This window comes from Nicotiana tabacum, chromosome 19 (assembly GCF_000715075.1).
Source record: "Nicotiana tabacum cultivar K326 chromosome 19, ASM71507v2, whole genome shotgun sequence".
In the NCBI taxonomy this organism is placed as follows: Eukaryota; Viridiplantae; Streptophyta; class Magnoliopsida; order Solanales; family Solanaceae; genus Nicotiana; species Nicotiana tabacum.
Genome location: NC_134098.1, coordinates 77,609,043 through 77,625,808, shown reverse-complemented (window position 1 = coordinate 77,625,808; position 16,766 = coordinate 77,609,043). Strand labels below are relative to the sequence as shown.

At 42.7% G+C, this 16,766-nt stretch overlaps 2 long non-coding RNA genes across 3 annotated transcripts; both read left to right on the top strand.

The window, feature by feature from the left end:
* The first annotated feature begins 1,485 nt into the window (after positions 1-1,485).
* LOC107790907 (uncharacterized) lies at positions 1,486-6,401 on the top strand. Its single transcript, XR_012702814.1, has 5 exons — positions 1,486-1,819; positions 4,311-4,439; positions 4,513-5,368; positions 5,445-5,615; positions 5,695-6,401. It is a non-coding gene; the product is annotated as an uncharacterized LOC107790907 (long non-coding RNA).
* Positions 6,402-8,089: 1,688 nt separating this feature from the next.
* LOC142173244 (uncharacterized) lies at positions 8,090-15,246 on the top strand. 2 transcript variants are annotated; one of them, XR_012702816.1, is made up of 3 exons: positions 8,090-13,598; positions 13,941-14,008; positions 14,987-15,246. It is a non-coding gene; the product is annotated as an uncharacterized LOC142173244 (long non-coding RNA). The 2 variants fall into 2 exon arrangements; XR_012702815.1 differs by having other exon boundaries at positions 10,806-13,848.
* Positions 15,247-16,766: the final 1,520 nt, after the last annotated feature.

The following is a 16,766-nucleotide window of genomic DNA, read 5'->3' as shown; positions in this document are numbered from 1 at the left end:
ATATATATATATATATATATATATATATATTATTTTATGTTTTACTCTTTACATTTCTAGATTTTAATCACGTGTTAGTTGCATTTCTAGAAAATACAGAAAATCAAAAATGCTTTAATCTTTCTATTTGTTTTTACATTTTTAGGTGTAACTAATTAACTTAGATTGTTAATTTACACTTTAACTAGCCTAATTGTTAGATAATTCATTAAATAGGTTAATTTTGCAATTTTTAGCTTTACATGTTAGGTTAATTAATTGGTGGCTAAGCACAAAAACAAAGAAGAAAGGAGGTTGCCTAGTTTTAATAACGTTGGGCCGGCCTCAATGGTCCAAATTTCATCAGATCCGCTCCAACCCACTCCCATTATCTGGCCCAGACCCCCATTAAATCCAAACGACCCCGTTCTGTCACATTCAATCCTCACCCTCCATCTCCTTCAATCCAACGGCCAGGAACCCCCCATCCCAATCCCTTATAACTGTCTGAACCTGACCCCACAAACACCAGAGACCCACTTCATTTCCCCATCTCCCTCACCTCTTTCATGCTATTTCAGAGCTGCCGCCGGAAATCGTCTCACGGCGGCGGGTGAACACCAAATGGCCTCAAACTTTCACCCTATGATCTTCAGCGTCCTCTCTTTCTAATGCCCCTAGCCTCATCCCTCAAATCCCTCCGAAATTACAGTTATAGTAGATCTAAAAAAACGCCAAAAAATAGTCCGCCTCTTGTTCTTTCTTTCAGTGATTTCAGAATCGATTTGACCTGAGACTTGTGTTGATCGGTTGTTCTCAGTGAGAACAATCGATTAACATTAGTTTCGGTTTATTTCGAAGATGCCGGAATCCGACTACATCGTCGTCGACCAGCCAATGCTCTAATCTCTCCTATAGTCGCTGCCGCTCTAAAGCTCAACAGCGCTCGAGCCCATTTGAGCACTAAAGGGTCAAATCTCCAAATCCCACACCTCTTTTTTCTCTTTCACGTATCATTTCTTTTTCTGGAATTGGTCATAATTCTTCTCTTTTGATTAATTAGTTAGGTTTAAATACTGCATTCTCTGCTCTAGATTGTTAACCAATTGTTTGTTAATTAAATTGAATCGCTTTTATTTGAATTACTAAATTGGAGCACAAATTAGTTGGCTTTCCTGTGCGCCGTTTTGTTTGATCAAGCTGAAATAAATTTGGGCATGTTTGATGGACAGGCCTGATGAGGTTGAAAGCCCATTAAGCGTGGCTGGTTTGGTGGCTAAATAGCCCAAGCGATTGGTTGTTTGAATGTTAATTAACAGGGAATAGGAAAGGATTTCAAGTTTTTTTAACTTAGAAGAATGTTTGGTAATTACTGGAAGCTTCTAGTTTGAGGGTTTAAGTGTAAATCATAGAAGTTAGTGGGGGTTAAAAATAGGAAAAGAATCATTTTGGACAGCTGTCCAATTCAGTTGCAAAAGATGCCATTTTCCTAAATTTTAGGAGGCTGAGAAATTCTTTTCTAGGCCTTATCTCATTCTCTCATAGAGCATATGCATATTCTATTAAAAAAAAAGGGACTCTTCCTCATATTCTCACACAGGTTAAGCACTCAAAAGGCAGCTGAAAACTTCAAAAAAAAAAACTGAAAAAGAGTTCTGAAAAATCCAAAACTTCTTCAGGATACTAAAATTTTCTGCTCCTTAGCTCAGCATTCCTGGTTTTTTTTTTTTTTTGCTTAAACATTTTGTGGGATCATTGTTAAGTGCTGCTGATTTCTTGCATTGCTGGGTTCCAGATCTAGTTCTTGTTGCTATTTCCTGTTGTCTGTTGCTACATCAAGGTATTTCCCTTTGATTTCGATTGTGTAATTTGGTTTAATTTAACCACATCTTTAAAAGAATGATTTCATGAAATCATATGTCCTTCTCTGTTATGTTAGTGATTACTATCCCTGAATTTGTATGCTTGTGTTTACCTGAGTATGAACTGGGCTTAAATGTTAAACTACATGTTGTTCTCTGCTGATTTGATGATTGCCATCATTGAATCGTCTGCTCATGTTTATTTGAGTATGAATTGGATTTAAATGCTATCATGATACCCTGTGCTTGAATCGCGAGTTGGTAACTGTGAGCATGTGGCCGGGATTTGCAAACATGACTTCTAAATTGAGTAGATCAGTGGTGTTTCGAAGCGAAAATCAAGTTGAAACCCTAGGTGATGAGCAGGCTTAACTTCAGAGTTAATTGTTTTTTTTTAGGTTTGTGTATTGTCTTAAGTGAATTGTAATTGTATTAGAACCTATTTGTACCCTATGAGAATTATTATTAAGAGGCTTTTGATTGTAAACTTAAGCTTTTTGCCTACTTATGCAATTTGAATGCAAGTACGAAAGTTGATTTTTCGTTTTGTAGTCTATGTTCTGTCAGTGTGGAAATCAGGATTTGGGTGAGAGTTCTTTTAATTATAATTATTCATTTTATGTAATTGATGTAGTTGGTAAATCTGGCCCATTTCTGGGCCCAAGTTGAAAGAATGTGAAGCCCAACGCTACTGTCCTTCATTTTTAAATCTCCCTTTCATCCTTAATTGACAACCTCCTCTTGAAATCGAGCAGTCCCAAACGTATTCAACCCATATATGAAGTTTGACTGGGAAGTGTTAACTCGTCAATAGCTCGTATTTAGCTTAGCTACTAACAGACTCTGTCCATAAATAATCTCCCCATAATTCTAGACTTCCACATTTAATCTTAAACCTTAGGAAATATTTAAGCTTTAAATATCGAAGTTTGATTTAGGTGCGTAAATAAATCATCACGACTATGGGTACGGCTCCCATGGCATAGTCGTGATACATAATTTCCCAATTCGGTTGCGCATTTCATGCGACTCAACTATAACTTCAAAAAATAATAATAATAAACATGTTGCCAATCGCGAGTGCGTTTCACGTGACGCGATTCGTAATATGTTTGTAAGCTATTTAAATAAATTTCATAAGCCCTAAAAGGCAATTTAAATTCTATTTAAAGCGGTTAAAAAGTTAAAAATGCACAATAGGTTTTAAACATGTATTAAATCAGATAACTAGGTCAATTATCAATAGTTGAGCGACCGTGCTAAAATCACGAAACTCGGGAGTGCCTCACACCTTCCGGGTTAACAGAATTCCTTACCCAATCTTCTGTGTTCGCGGACCAAAAATAGAGTCAATTTCCTCGATTTGGGATTTAAAATAAACCGGTGACTTAGGACACCATAAATTATTCCAAGTGGCGACTCTGAATTAAATTAATAATCCCATTTCGAATAACAACAACAACCCAGTATAATCCCACTAGTGGGGTCTGGGGAGGGTAGTGTGTACGCAGACCTTACCCCTACCCTGAGGTAGAGAGGCTGTTTCCAATAGACCCTCGGCATCCTTCCCTCCAAGAACTCCCCCTCCTTGCTCTTGGAGTGACTCGAACTCACAACCTCTTGATTGGAAGTGGAGGGTGCTTACCATCAGAGCAACCCACCTTGTCAAAATGTCACTTTAATTGGAAAAACTCCATATCCCTCGGAAAAAAGAGGTGTGACAATGGCAAAGACTTTAAAATCCGTACCTCAAAAAGAAATTCCCTCTTCATCGAGACCGTATGAGAACGTTTTGCCTGTTGCCACTGAGGAACCGACAACATAACCCCCTCTAAATGTGTTCGTCCCTACGGGGTGCCCAACCGAAGCCGATTTCAAGGTTGAGAAAACCTCCTCGATACCGGGTCGATGCGAGCCGGTCTCGAGATACATATGTTCAATTTCCGACAGTGTCCTCGAGAAGGTCAAGGATGACTGCAACTGGGCCGATAAGCTCGTAGTGGTTCCTACCCCCGAGGAATCGATCACTACCCACGTGGAGGGTTTTTTAAGTGTTTACACTTACCCTTTTACGCTATGTCCTTTAGATCCAGTTATTATAGCCTTTTGCAAAAGGTATGAGGTGACTCTCACGCAGATTCATCCTTCATTTTGGAGGATTGTAATTCTTCTTCGCTTCTTCGTGAGCAAACTCGAGGGGTATGCGCCTGTATAGTCCCGGACTCTATCGAGGGGGGCTAATAAAACTTGCCCGTCGGGCCAGTAAGGCCCCATTCTCGAGCATCGACGAGGATCAGGACCGAGGTTGGTTGGGCCGATTCGTTCGAGTGAAAACCTCGGACTTAATCCCGGCCGAGGACATGCCATTTCCTGAGAAATGGAACATGAAGCGTAAGTATAACCTTGCCTTTAATGTTTTGTTCGGCATTTTCCTTTTGACCTTTTTCTTATCGATTCTTTGTGGTGCAGTTGTTGCTCGGATGTTGGATGCAGTGCCTCGACTCAAGGAGTGGGTCGAGGGGATCGTGTCGCAAAATCCCTACTCCGAGATAGCGTGGCACGAACTTTCAAAGAGTCAGTGGGAGGCCCGTTCTTATGGTGAGATTTTTCTTTAAGTTACATTTGACCTTATTTTTACGCCGTCGATTTCTAACTTGTTTTACTTCTGCAGGTTTTGTCAAAGGATGTTGAGATGAGGCCTCCGTCTGATGACATACTCACTGAGCCCTCTGCTTCGAAGCAGGATAAAGAGAAGAAAAGAAAAAGGGCTTCGAGTTCTCCGAACTCGAAGAAGAAAAAACCAAAAAGGAGGCTGGTGCGCAAATCTAAGGAAAGTGCTAGCACGCGGGAGGTTCCATCGGTCGATTGAGGGACGAGTCCGAAGAAGAAGAATAATAAGCCTCCGAGCTGATGACCCGCGTGAGAAGAGGTACCGAGCTGCCTCAAACCAGGGTAGTCGATGAGGAGGCAGTGGCCGAGGCCTCCGAACCAAGGAAGGAAGAGGCCATTTTGCCCCGAGCTGGGGAGGTCGACAAGGAGACCACGACCGGTACTCCTCGGGCTGAGAGAGATGCCCTGAAGGATGCGCTTAGGTTGATAGATCTTTCTGGGTCACCATCATTCACCGACTCGATGATAAACGAGGCCCAGATGCTGAAAGGACGCCCAAACGAGGGGCCTCAAGGGGCGGCAAATTCCTTCAACAACTTCTTCGATGGCATGGATTCTACCGCCTCGGAGGATGTACCGGGTAAGGTGATTTACCGGTGCCAAAGAAGATGCCGTCTTCGGGAGCCAGCGGATCTTCTTCGAGTCCGAGATTGGTAGACCGGTTCCCAGCTCCGAGTGCAGATCCTGACCGGAAGTGGTCAATCATCATATCCATACTAGAGGAAGCCCGGGTTCTTTCCACCCTCGTGGGGGTTGCCAGCTATCTTCAATGTCTGGTGACCGAAGAGGATCAGGCCAAAATGGACGAGGTGGAGGCCCCTTGTCTTTTCAACGAAGCTCAGCAGGCATTGAATCGGGTAACTTCGAAAGCCTTTTTATTATGTACTTAGATTAATTTGCGAATAAACATAACATTCTTCTTTGTGTTTGCAGCCCTCGGTGCTTCATCACAAAACTTTTCTCTGATATCGGGAAGAGTTAAACCAACACGAGGCCAAGACTCGGGGGCTTATTGAGAAGATGGATGCTTACAAGCTCCTCAGTGAGATGCTCCAGGCCGAATTAGAAACGGCTCGGAAGGAGCATGCCGACCTAGTCGAGCAGGTAAGACGAGTGAGTATTTGAACATAGTGATGATGATTCAGACACAATGGCTAACGACTCGAACCCACATGTTCAAAAGAAACTTGACCAAATCGAGCAGCTCCAGGAGGAAGTGAACACGGTGAAAGCTGAGGCCGAAGAATGGAAGAAAACCATAGACCGCCTGGCCTCGGAAAAGGAGACTGCTTGAGAGCAACTGGCTTCGATTGAGGTCCAGCTCCGGGCTGCAAAAGAAAATGCCTTGGTACATGCCAAAAGGATCGAGGAGCTCCAGTCACAACTGAGCTCGGCGGTTTTCGGCCAAGAAAATCTGGCCAAAAAACTTGAGGTCGCCAAGTCGGAGATTGATGTGGTTAAGGCCGAGGCTGATGAGCGGGTGGCCCAGTATAAGGCCGATGTCGAGGCGGCTCAGGACCAAGTGAGAAATTCGGTGGAGCATATGAAGTGGCAATCCCGAAGGGAGGCCCTCGAGGGAGTTCGAGCTCAGGGTTTTGACCTGCTGGCTGAGATCGAGAAAGCCAAGTTATCCGAAACCCAGGCCAGGAAGCTGGCTTATCCCGAGGAGGATTCCGAGGGGTTTGAAGATTCGGATGAGCTCCAAGATGGCGGAGACCCTGAAGGTGATGACGCGGCCCCCGGCGGAGACTAGACCAGTTAGGCGTTTTTAGATGTCTTTGTTTTTTTGTATTTTTGTTGAGGCCGTTTTTGGCCCTTGTAAAAAATTTCATCGAGCAGTTCGATCCTTGTAAAAGAAATTTTTGATTATGAATATAAGGCTTTTTCCCTTCAACAGTTTTCAAGTTTTCTCTTTGCCTTGTTTATTTTTATTTGCAAAGATCTAAGTGCCTTGACATAAAACAATTTAGAGACTCGAAGAAACCTTACCTTCATCTATTTCGTTTTAGGCATCGTGGGGGTTCGGTGTGACCAAAAGTTTTCTTTCCCCAAAGTACTTAGACTTCTTTAAGTCATAGTCTGTCGAGGGTAACCTTTGGAACCGGTTAAGAAATTTTAAGGCCTTGTTGTTTTTGTTACTGATCTCGGACATCTCCAAGTCGTGTTTATATGGTCGTAGCCTTTATAGTTCGGGTGTTGTCCCGTGTTAGTATCATTATTGCGAGATATCCGGGTTTGCCTAAGATGGCAGTCCCCGAGTGGGGGTGGCCTTAGCCTATAAAATTCGGGGGTTGCCTAATAGGTCTTATACTCCTGATGTCAAATAGCTTGGACCGTACGAGTTTGTTTTCAGACGACAGTCCCCGAGTGAGAGAGTGATTATTCGAACTCCGGTTAAGGTGGCCCTTGGACTCGTTTCCTTTATGGGATCATAAGCGGGGAATTCCTTAAGAAATGTAAAGGAAAAAATTTTAAAAGACAAGTTGTTTGCAAGTAAGAGACTTCTCTTTATTCTTGTGCATAATAGTAATGTATGTGCGCATGCTTTGTGTCAGGGTTCGAGCATTCTATGTGGGCACGGTTCATTTGACCGTTTGGCCCTTACATTGAATCCTATCGATCGAGACCCTTCAATCCTGAAGTCTCTTTCCATGCTAAAGTTGATATCGGAGGGTAATGCCCCCCAGTGTTCGGGGTTGATCGAAGAGAGACCTCGAATACTGTTCCGATCACCGTCATCGGTTCGTTGCCGGCCCGCGATTCTAAGTTAGCACGATTTACTTGTTGCCTCGTTAAAAACCTTGCCGAAAAATCTACCTAAAATCTTGTACCGTCCCTTGTTAGTTACCTACAAGCGTTAGTTTAAGATGTAAATAAAAGAAAGAACGGGGTCGTACCTTAGCAGTAATATCGCTTTAAGTGAGTTATATTCCAGTTGTTCGGTAGTTTCTCACCGTTCATTGTTCCGAGCTTGTAAGATCCTTTTCCGGTGATCTAGATAATATGGTACGGTCCTTCCCAATTCGGCCCCAATTTTCCTTCGTTCGGGTTCCGGGTGCTTAGCACCTTTCTTAGTACCAAGTCCCCGGTATTGAAGTGTCTAAGGCTAGCCCTTCGTTTATAATATCTTTCGATCCGCTGTTTTTTGGCGGCCAACCTGACAAGGGCGGCTTTGCGCCTTTCATCTAATAGCTCTATGTTCATACTCATAGCTTCGTCGTTCGATTCCTTTGTTGCATATCGGAATCTGATACTTGGTTCCCCGACCTCTACCGGTATCAAAGCTTCGGCGCTATAAACCAAAGAAAACAGGGTAGCCCTGGTACTGGACTTCGAGGTTGTACGGTATGCCCACAAGACTTCGGGTAATATTTCTTTCCATTCCCACTAGGGTGATATGGTGTCGATAGGATCCTTTTGATCTTGTGGTCTTCAAGTAACTTGGTTACTTTGCTTCCGATGAATTGTTTCCCATTATCGCATACAATCTCGGCCGGCATTCCGAATCGGCATATAATGTGGTCCCAAATGAAATCGATGACGACCTTCTCACTGACCTTCTCGTATGTCTGGGCTTCCACCCACTTAAAAAAGTAGTCAGTCATAAACAATATAAATTGAGACTTACTTGATGCCCATGGAAGGGGGCCAACGATGTCCATTCCCCACTTCATGAACGGCCATGGTGATAAAACTGAGTGCAGCAGCTCCCCGGGTTGATGGATCATCAGAGCGTGTCTTTGGCATTCATCACATTTTCAAACGAACTCCTTTGCATCCTTTTCCATGTCGATCCGGTAATAACCGGCTCTGATTATTTTTCGAACCAGCGATTCGGCGCCCGAATGATTTCCACAGGTACCTTCGTGCATTTCCCTCAAAACATACTCGGTATCCCCTGGCCCTAGACATATTGCAAGTGGGCCATCAAATGTTCTTCTGAACAAGGTACCGTCTTCAGACAGGCTAAATCGGGTAGCTTTTGTACGCAGGGCCCTCGACTCTTTTGGATCAGAGGGCAGTTTATCGGACCTGAGATATTCCACGTATTTATTTCTCTAGTCTCAAGTTAGGCTCGTCGAGTTGATCTCGGCGTGGCCTTCTTCCACCACCGATCTCATAAGTTGTACGACTTCTCCCGAGTGGAACTCGTCGTCTTCGACTGACGACCCCAAGTTAGCAAGGGCATCAGCCTCGCTGTTTTGATCCTGAGGTACGTGTTGCAAAGTCCACTCTTTAAACCGATGTAATGTCACCTGTAAGTTGTCCAAGTATCTTTGCATCCGTTCTTCTCTGACCTCGAACGTTCCATTGACTTGGTTTACCACGAGGAGGGAGTCGCACTTGGCTTTGATCGCCTCTGCCCTCATGCTCTTGTCTAGTTCAAGGCCTGCAATCATGGCCCCATATTCGGCCTCGTTGTTAGTCAATTTCACACTCTTAATAGATTGTCTAATTATATTACGTGTTGGTGGCTTTAGGACGACGCCAAGTCCGGACCCTTTTGCATTTGATGCTTCGTCCGTGAAGAGGGTCCAGATTCTCGAGAAGTTCCTGAGTTAACCAATAACTCTCTTTCGACCTCGGGTATCAGGGTCGGTGTAAAATCGGCCACAAATTCTGCCAAAATTTGGGACTTAATGGCGGTTCGAGGTCGATACTCAATATCGTACCCACTTATTTCGACGGCCCATGTGGCCAATCGGCCCGAGAGTTCGGGCTTATGCATAACGTTCCTCAACGGGTAAGTAGTCACGACACATATGGGGTGACATTGGAAGTACAGCTTTAGCTTCCTAGAGGCGCTTAGCAAAGCGAGCGCCAGTTTTTTCAGGTGAGGGTACCTAGTTTCGGCCTCACCAAAGGTCCTACTAACATAGTAAATTGGAAATTGCGTACCTTGCTCCTCCTGAACTAGGACTCCACTTACCGCTATCTCCGAGACCGCCAAGTACAAGTACAGTTGTTCGTCTGTCTTCGGTGTGTGAAGCAAGGGCGGGCTCAATAAAATACCTCTTGAGTTCCTCTAACGCTCGTTGGCATTCCGAGGTCTATGAGAAGTTGTTCTTCTTTTTCAACAGTGCGAAGAATCGGTGGCTCTTGTCGGACGACCTCGAGATAAATCGCCCCAGGGCGGCTATTCGCCCGGTTAACCTTTGCACGGCCTTTACGTGTCCACGATCGTGATATCTTCGATGGCTTTGATCTTATCGGGGTTGACCTCGATTCCCCGATTGGATACCATGAATCCAAGGAACTTACCCGACCCAACTCCAAACGCACATTTTTCTAGGTTTAGCTTCATGTTGTACTACTTCAGTATGCTAAAAAATTTCTGCAAATGTTTTAAATGGTCATCTGCTCGCAGGGACTTAACTAACATGTCGTCAATGTAAACCTCCATTAATTTTCCTATTTGTTCCTCGAACATCGGATTTACTAAGCGTCGGTATGTGGCACCAACATGTTTTAATCCAAACGGCATCTTATAACAGTATGTGCCGTATTTAGTGATGAAGGAAGTTTTTTCCTGATCACCCGGGTCCATCCGTATTTGGTTGTACCCGGAATAGGCGTCGAGAAAACTGAAGGTCTCGTGGCCGGCCGTGGCATCGATCATACGGTCTATGTTGGGCAAAGGAAAAGAGTCTTTGGGGCATGCTTTATTCAAATCTTTGTAGTCTACACACATTCTTAGTTTATTCTCTTTTTTAGGGACCACCACTACGTTTGCTAACCAATCCGGGTATTTGACCTCCCGAATAGACCCTATTTTAAGAAGTTTAGATATCTCATCCTTGATGAGAGCATGCTTGATCTCAGACTGGGGTCTCCTCTTCTGTTTAACCGGACGGAACTTCGGGTTCAGGCTCAGCTTGTGAGTGGCTATCTCCGGTGGGATACCTGTCATATCGAGGTGGGACCAAGCGAAACAATCTTCGTTAGTTATAAGAAAGTGAATGAGTTTTCCCTAAGCTCAGAGCTTAGCCCCGTGCCCAGGTATACCTTTCTATCGGGCAAGTTTTCTCTCAATATGACTTGTTCCAGTTCTTCAACAGTCGATTTAGTGACGTCGGAATTATCGGGGGCTATAAAAGATCTGGGAACCCCATAATCATCATCCTCGACTTCCTCTTGTTTGTCCAAATCTGCCGAAGATGGTATCAGTGATTGCTATTTGACCTCGTTTTTGACCATCTGGTTTGGGCCCTTCGATGTTGAAACTGCAGATGCCGGTATCACCTCTTTGACCGCAAACATTTCCTTTGCATCCGGTTGTTCCCCGTAGACTGTTTTAACTCTGTCAGGTGTTGGGAATTTCAATGCTTGGTGCAGTGTTGAAGGCACGACCCTCATGTTATGGATCCATGGCCTTCCGAATAGAGCGTTGTACCTCATGTCCCCTTCGATCACATAAAATTTGGTCTCATGGATGGTCTCGGCGGTGTTCACTGGTAACGTTATTTCGCTTTTAGTGGTCTCACACGCCATGTTGAATCCGTTTAGAACTCGAACTGCAGGCAAGATTTTGTCTTGTAGACCGAGCTGCTCCACGACCCTTGATCGAATGATGTTGGCCGAGCTACCTGGATCAATTAACACACGTTTAACCCGAATTTTATTTACGAGTACAGATATTACCAGTGCATCATTGTGGGGCTGAACGATCCCTTTTGCATCCTTGTCGTTGAAAGATAAAGTTTCTTCCGGTATGTAGTCTCGAGTTCGCTTTTTCCTAGTGATGGATACTTTGGTGCGTTTCAACATCGGGCCTTGTGGGATATCAACCCTGCCGATGATCATGTTGATGACGTGTTGAGGTTCTTCTTGTTCTGCCTGTTTGTTAGAATCCTTGTTCCTGAAATGATTCTTGGCTCGCTCGCTCAAAAATTCTCAAAGTGCCCATTGTTGAATAGACGAGCTATTTCCTCTCTCAGTTGTCGACAATCTTCCGTTCTGTGACCGTGAGTGCCATGATATTTGCACATCTGGTTAGGATCCCTTTGGGTTGGATCGGACTGTAGAGGTCGAGGCCATATGGTATCCTTGATGCGCCTGATAGCTGATACAATAGCGGTAGCATCGACACTAAAGTTGTATTCCAATAGCCTTGGTGCGTCTTTAGACCCGGTGGACCTGTCGAAGCCATTTTTGGTCATAAGTCCCCGGTTGCTTTGACCTCGGTCATTTATCTTTTCGTTTCTCATGGAGTTTCGCCTGGACCCGTTGCTTCTCCGATCTCTATTATATGGCTGATACCGATCCCTATTTGGCCTTGGTTCACGACCGATCTCTCTCTTGACTCTGTCGAAGGTTCTGACTGGATAGACAAACCCCGAAGGGGCCCCAAGTTGATCATCTTAGACTCTGATTTTTGACTGATACCGGTTATGCACATCGACCCATGTAACAGCCGAGTATACTATTAAGTTCTGCTTCAGCTGCCCGAGCTTTGAATATTAAGTCCTTGAGTGAAAGCTTGAACAGCCCAATCATTAGCGACCGGTGGCAGATCCATTCGTTCCATTTGAAACCGGGACACGAACTCCCTGAGCATCTCGTTATCCTTCTGTGTGACTTTGAAAAGGTCTGATTTCCTAGTCTCGACCTTGATGGCACCTGCATGTGCTTTTACGAAAGAATCTGCAAACATAGCAAATGAGTCAATAGAATTAGGAGGTAAGTTGTGATACCATATCATAACTCCCTTTGACAGGGTTTCCCCAAATATTTTCAACAAAACAGCCTCGATCTCATCGTCCTCCAGGTTGTTCCCTTTGATAGTACATGTATAAGAGGTTACATGCTAGTTAGGGTCGGTCATTCCATTGTACTTGGGTATTTCGGGCATATGGAACTTCTTGGGGATTGACTTCGGAGCCGCGCTCGGAGGGAAAGGTTTTTGCACGAACTTCTTGGAATCGAGGCTTTTCAATATCGGAGGTGCTCTTGGGATTTGCTCTACCCTGGAATTGTAGGTTTCCACCTTTTTGTCGTTAGCCTCGATCTTTTTCTCCCCTGATTCTATCCGTTTTGTCAGCTCCTCAAGCATCTTTATGATCTCGGGGTTAGTCCCCGATTCGTGCTCGTTCGACCTTTCTACGACGAGTTCATCCCTGCGGGTGACTTCCCTGGGAGGAGGCATCAATCCTGCTTGGTGCACGGCTTTGGTTGTGTAACTGGGCTATCGCCGCCAGTTGAGCCTGCAACATTTCCAAGATCACTCGTAGACTGATCTCGTCTCCTTCAACGTTTTGCGTGTTTCGATTTGCCGATCGGGCTCCACCACGAACGTTATTTTCAGGGTCGGTAGGCAAGTTTGCATCGATAGCCACATGCGAATTAGCGTCAATCGGATTTGCGATTGGAATTCCAGCGGGATCAGCAAGTGGTATCTCGTTACCGGGCGCTATGTTGTTATTTTCACCTTGGTGACCGGACTCGTTGTCAATATGCAGCGGTGTTGATTGAGAGTTTGACATTTTTGTATTTTAGCCTAGAATCAAAGACACTTCAAAGAGAAAGTGTAAAGCAATATGTGTTATGGAGATTTGTATCAATTAACCACAATTATCCTTAGCCCTACAGTGGGTGCCAAACTGTTTACCCTCAAAATTGGATAACAATTAAATTTATACGCGGTTTTAAGGATACGCAATATAACTTGATATAAAATGAGAAATCACATTAAAATTGAAATTAATGATAAGAAAAGTAAATGTAAACCACACAAGTTGAACAATCTTGGCCTTGAAGGTTGATCACCTTCGAGTCAAAAATTTTGTCGCAGGTGCGAAGCTATGCACGCAGAAGCGGAAAGGGGAAGGGGAGATGGCTTCGTAGAAGCGAAGAAAACGTCGCAAATGCGACTCCGCAGAAGCGAACTTCCTGTCCGCAGAAGTGATGAAGCAGCATAAGCGAAGGAATTCTCGCATCTGCGAGACCGCAGATGCAGTTAAAAAATTCCGCAAAAGCGAAAACCCCTGGACAGTACAAAAACAGAGGGGTTCCGAGCTTTTTCCATTTTTGGGCATTTCAAGCTCGGGCTGGGCGATTTTGAGCGAGGTTTTCACGGGAATTCTTGAGGTAAGTCACTTGTGACCATTTTTAGTCAATAATATTGAACTATCGTCGATTATTCCGACTAGATTACGTGTTTTGAGGTGCAAATCGGGAATTTGGACCTAGGGATTTGAAAATAAGATTTGATGATTTGGAGGTCGAATTGATGTCGGAATTTGGTAAAATTGGTATGGTTAGACTCGTGGTTGAATGGACTTACGGATTTTATAACTTTTGTCGGTTCCGAGATGCGGGCCCCATGTGCGATATTTGGGTGAAATTTTGAATTTTGACGAAAAATTTATATTTTCATATGGAATTAATTTCTATAATTTGTATTGATTGAATCGAATTATTTATGACTAGATTTGAGGTGTTTGGAGGCCGATTCGTGAGGCAAAGGCATAGCAGAGTAAAGAATTACACGACTTGAGGTAAGTAACACTTCTAAACTTGGTTCTGAGGGTATGAATCCTCGAATTTGGTGTTATATAAATTGTTTGGAAGTGAAGCACATGATAGGTGACGAGCGTGTGGACGTACACCATAGAAATTGTGACTTGAATAAATTCTGTGAAGTTGTAAAATTAAGGAATCATGTTATTATTCGCATATTTCTCCACATGTTAGGAAATTGAGCTGAGACTCGTATCAAAGATCATGATTAGGCTACGTGCCGATATTATGGGACCCAGAGGTCGTGTTGTTGTTGAATTTAATTATATATATATATATATATATATATATATATATATATATATATATATATATATATATATATGGAACTGTATAAATCTCCTGCAGTAGGCCTTACAGGCTTTATTATTATACGGATCAGGACTGCCCACCTGCAGTGGGCCATATCGGCTTTATATCATGCTTGGGCTGAAGGAGCCCCTCCGGAGTCTGCACCCCCCACAGTGAGCGTAGATGATTATATATTTGGGATGGACTTCCCAGGGCATGGACTTGCCTTATTTATATTGTGATGAATTTTCCTGGACATGGATCTTGTCCAAATCATTTACATTTGGGGATAAATTTCCCTAGGGCTGGATTGGCCTTATGCAGTTCTGAGTGACTGACTGTCAGTCGATGTGTATATATATACGGGATGGAATATCCCTGGGCTGGATTGGCCATAACTAGTAGCGAGTGACCGAATGATTAGTGACCAATAGTACATGAGATTTTTTCCACTGAGATGTCATATTCCGCATATCACGCAGTATCGATCTATTTTACGTGTACTGAGTTTTACTGTTGAACTTGAAAGCATGCCTACATTTTTGTATCGTTATTTATATACTGGACTATACCTGCGGAGCTTGTCACTACTTTCAGTCTAGAGGTTAGTCTTGTTACTTATTGAGTTGGTTGTACTCATATTACACTATGCACCTCGTGTGCAGATCCAGGTGCTTTCGGACATGGCAACTGTTAGATCTCAGAGTGTTATCAGTTGGAAACTATCAAGGTAGCTGTCTGGCGTCCGCTGACCTTGACTCTCTCTCTTTCAGTTATTGTATTGTTCTATACTTTCAAACAGTGTTTTATCAGTCAGACATTGTATTCATTTAGATGCTCATGTATTCAGTGACACCGAGTTTTGGGAGTTTTGTATCTGAAATTGTGAGTTTTTCTATTGGAATCAAATGTTATGTTTTCAAACTTAAAAGATATTGTGATTTATTGAGATTGTTGGCTTGCCTAGTATTGAGATAGGCGTCATCACGACATGTGAGATTTTGGGTCGTGACAGGAACAAATGTTAAAGTGCTAATACTCAAACCTACAGAGATCTTCATAAATGTATTTTGTAAGTGGAATAAACATTACCTATCTAAATCAAAACTGAATTTCTACTTTCTACATCCAGAAACAATATATATCAAGACCGACATCCTAGATGATAAGAAGATTGAGAGTTAAATTTCTAAACTACTGAAACTAATTAAGAAACATTAGTAGACTTAATACAACAAACAACGGGAAAAAACAATCTACTTTCAAGATATATGTTTTTATTTGAAGAACTTTGGAGAATGCCATCAATGCAAAAATGAAAAAGAAAAATTGCTCGATAGTTAAGCTCCATGACATATGTGGATAACATTATACTATCCATAACCTACTATTTTGGGATAACTATATTTTATTCGTAGTAAATATATAGTCCATAAGCTACACAACATTCTCTTGTGAGAAATTTGATATTGCTATTAAGAAAATCTTTAAATCAACTAAGTCATGCCCATTACCTGCACTCTCCATCAATAAAGTCCATAATTTTCTAATCCTTCTTCAGAGCAAAGTGTCAAACACATATAGAACATGTCAAAAGAAATTAAACACTCGAAAAATTTCCACAATTTTCTATTCTAAGTGGATTCAAAATATAGTTTCAAAGACTAATACAGTAGATGGGCATAGTAGCACATCAATACATAACATAGCAGAAAGGGGAAAACTCACAAAACAGAGGAACATGCCGAATATGTTCATGATCGGCATTGTCGTACAGGTTGCTGCTTCCCGTTCTATGATCAAATGAGTGAATCTTGACATGTATTTGATCTTTCTCTGAGCATTATCACCAAAATATATACATACAATTTTAGTGCAGACCAATATTGTATACAACAAATTATGACTTAAAAAAGTAAAATTAAACAAATCAAAACACAATCCAAGTCGATACCCATAGTAGAACAAACAAAGAAAAAATAAAAAACAAGATAAATAAGGGATATGCAAAAGAAAGTGAAGCGAAGATGAGAGGGGAAAGAGTAATTGAAAGCCACGAAAAAGGAGAGGAAACTGAAGAAAACAATAAACAACAAAAGTAGGACAGCCGAATGCACAGAAACAACTTCAGAAGATTGGAAAATAAAACATGAGCAGAAATGGAAGAGAAGCACAGAAAGTAGAGATAAGAATAATAGAAGAACGGCATGCAAAGGGAGAGAAATGAAATTTTACAAAAGGAGATGCACCTGAAATATGCACTACCAGCTGAAAGACACGTAAGGTGTTAGCAAGAAATATGCACAACAGCTGGACCAGTGTGAAACCCCTGGTCGTCCAAAAAGCTCTTATTATATAGTTAAATACTAGATGGGAGAGTAGATGGGAGTGACCGTGCTCTGCACGAGCGCCCAATGTCACTATTCCTTTCACAATTAAACCAAC